General features: G+C 33.0%; 1 long non-coding RNA gene across 1 annotated transcript; it reads right to left on the reverse strand.

Moving 5' to 3' along the window:
- Positions 1–309: 309 nt before the first annotated feature.
- On the reverse strand, positions 310–2,845 carry LOC129889374 (uncharacterized). Its single transcript, XR_008766893.1, has 3 exons — positions 2,647–2,845; positions 1,685–1,735; positions 310–562 (listed from the first exon to the last, which is right to left on the reverse strand). It is a non-coding gene; the product is annotated as an uncharacterized LOC129889374 (long non-coding RNA).
- Positions 2,846–3,441: the final 596 nt, after the last annotated feature.

Raw genomic sequence — 3,441 nt, forward strand, 5'->3', positions numbered from 1 at the left:
AAGGTGAGAAAGTAATTCAAAATATTTTTTAAAACCCTTTTCACGATATTGCTGCCGCAGGAGCATATTTGCGGATGGAAATATGGAGTATGTCTTTTTAAGTTTTTTTTCTCAGCGATTTTTTCTCCGTATAAATTTAATTGAGCTATAATTCTAATGTCACGACCCAACCCCGTAGGCCGTGATTGGTGCTCAATTTGAGCACCCAAGCGTACCCCTACCCCAAATTAGCATGTTAGCCGAGAAAACATAGGTAGTAATTAGGAAAGGTCACTAAATAGATCACCAAAAATAGATATAGGCACGAGGGCCGATAAACCGTCATAAAACACATAAAAACCAAACTATTTATACAAAACCCACAACATAACTCTGTCTACAAACCTCTACAGATGATAGCATAGTCATAAAGATAGGACAGGGCCCCGTCGTACCCCTGACCAACATATCTAAATATACAGAGATAAAGTTAGTACCAAAATACAAGCTCCGAACAAGGAAGCACTGTCAACGACGCAGCAAATGTCCTAAACATGTGGATTAGCAAATCAAACTTCGGTACCTGCGGGCATGTAACGCAGCCCCCGAAGAAAGGGGGTCAGTACGAAAAATATATCGAATATGTAAAGCATGAACTGTACTAGATAAAATCATAATCTGAATAGTATGTATAGAATACAAAATAAATGTTCGGTATTTCAATATGCTTATCATAATCTCAAATCATATATGCAAAAATATATGCCATATCCGGCCCCATTATGAGACTCGGTGAACAAAATATGGTCGCCCTCCCATCGTCGGCGCCACGACACAGCATAACACCAGAGTAGAAAATATCTCCGTAATAAATCATATCATATCAGATGGCCATATCAAATCATATCAAATTATATCAGATCATATCATATCGGATCATATCATATCCCAAACATAGGTATACATGGCACAACATAACTCCGTGGCATAACATACACCACCCCATGTACATGTCATACCTGCCCCCTCACGTCGGGACACGGCGAACAATGCAAAGAAATACACACGAAAATATATCCTGGCCCAGGCTCAGCGGAAGAGTGGTTACAGTATACACGAGTAGAGTAGTGAGAAACTAAATGCAATTTATAATTTAAAATACTTATACAGACTCGATAGCATGGTTTTGATAACAAATCATATATAAGAAGAACTTGAATAATAATAATAGCGCAAATCTTAGCAACCTCACGATAGTCTATGTCAAAATAGTTTTATGGAATCGTCTCCATATTTCAAAATATATTATGGGACTTAACAAAATAATTAGCCATATAATATTCGGAAGAGTAGCAAAAAATTTCTCTCAAATACTACCTAACATAAGCCAAACGGAATAACAAAGAAAAATTCAGAATAGTGGGGCCCACCTCGATCAAATAAGGTGACGTATACAAATTATGTGCGTTAAACTTCATAACGTCCTTTATAAGAGTTTCAAGGTAGTCGGAATTCATTTATGCTAAATCTAGAAGTTTAGACAATTTTTTCAAAAATATTCATAAATGCCTAATTCAATTCTACTGAATAGAAACGGAAAAATTTTGGGCGTCGATTCCGATGAATAGAGTTATTTTCGAGGCTCGTATCCACTCTTATTACATCTAGAACATGCCAAGTGAAGAAAAGGTAAAGCTTTACATACCTTATTGGCTTTTTACGGTTGTCCAACTTCAATTCCCGTTTCCACCAAAATCTACAATTGGTCACATTTATCAATTACTATTCATAAGACTTTAAGAATTTAATTTTTCCAATACTTGTCTATAAAAATTTCGGCTGCATCTCCCCTATATATATGACAACCCCGAGATTACAACTCGGCCATAATATCAACAATCAAGCCAACAACAACACCAATATCATCAATAATCAATTTAAATACACTATAACATAAATTGGTTTCTTTCCAACTAGTGCAACAACTTTCAATCAAACTTTGCATTTCCAAGTAAATATGAATATTTTATGTCCATAATTAATTTCAACTCATTTCAACATAGGTGAAAAATATTCCAAGTAAGCTATCCAATTTTCATCAATTTCATATTTCACTCAAAAATTTCATAAATACAACAAAAATATTACAATTCATTTTCTTCTTTCAACTTCATAATTAAATTCATTTCCTTCTTTCAACTTCATAATCAACAACAACAATCCATACTTTTAATAATTTACCTCCATATTCTTATAATATCATACTAAAATTACATAATTCCTACAACCCATTTTAATACCAACTTACACCATTTAAACTTCATTTATATCCCCAAAACCATAACCACAACTAACAAATTATACAAACTTAATTTTTTTTCCATTATATCACCTAACTCATATTTCCAACTTCAATAAATTTCATCCAACTTCCATTTTCAACATCAAATAACTATCATAACTACTACTCAAATACTACCCAAAAATACTACATAAAAATACTACACAAAAATTCAAGTCTTCTTGCCAACAATCTTACATACACATAACTTATTCATATGTCAAAATTCAACCATATAACTTCCATATTTCCATGGATTCTACACATCTCTACTTACTACAACATAAACAAACTTCATAACATAATGAAATTGGATTAATTCTTACCTTTTCCTTCTACTTCTTCACTTCCAAATCAATAAAACAAACCTCCAAACTTCCAAAACAACTCCACCATGTTATAGAACACCTTTGAATTAGTAAGAATACTAGGAGAAAATATTATTTTTTTTGGATGAAATTTCAAGGAGAAAATTTTCTCCTCTTGGCCGAACTCCCTCTATGTTTTTGCTTTAGTTTTCTTGCTTCCAACTCTCTCAAAATGTCTAGAAATCTCTAGGAGTTAGATGATTTAAAGGCTCCTATGTGAAATTACCATTTTGCCCCTCACCTTTCCTAATATTTTCAAGTTGAAATTCTCATTTTTGTCCTCAACCTTTTATAATATTTCCACATGTGAAATTTCAATTTTGTCCTCAACCTTTTATAGTATTTTCACATGTAAAATTCCAATTTTGCACCTAAGCTTTTCTAATATTTTCACCTTCAAAATTTCAATTTTACCCCTAATCTTTTCTAATAATTTCACCTCCCAACTTAATCATAAGAAGCTTGTATATACCAAGACCAAGCATAGTCTTACCCTTGATTTGTTACAAGTATCCCTAACATGTCCTTAGGCGCAAAGTACGGGTTATAACAACTAAACAAGACAGAATTATATTCACTTATATTTTTGAAATCCATTAATCTCAGATTAAGTCAATCACGATGTGCCTATGGAAGGATGACCAACTTCAGGTGGTCATATCTTTCTTTTAGATTCTTTCATCGTTTAAGGGGGTCTTTTAATGTGAGGTACTATAATTTTAACCTCTCATCAAGATGATGACAGAGAAATAT

Source organism: Solanum dulcamara, chromosome 1 (genome assembly GCF_947179165.1).
Source record: "Solanum dulcamara chromosome 1, daSolDulc1.2, whole genome shotgun sequence".
Lineage (NCBI taxonomy): Eukaryota > Viridiplantae > Streptophyta > Magnoliopsida > Solanales > Solanaceae > Solanum > Solanum dulcamara.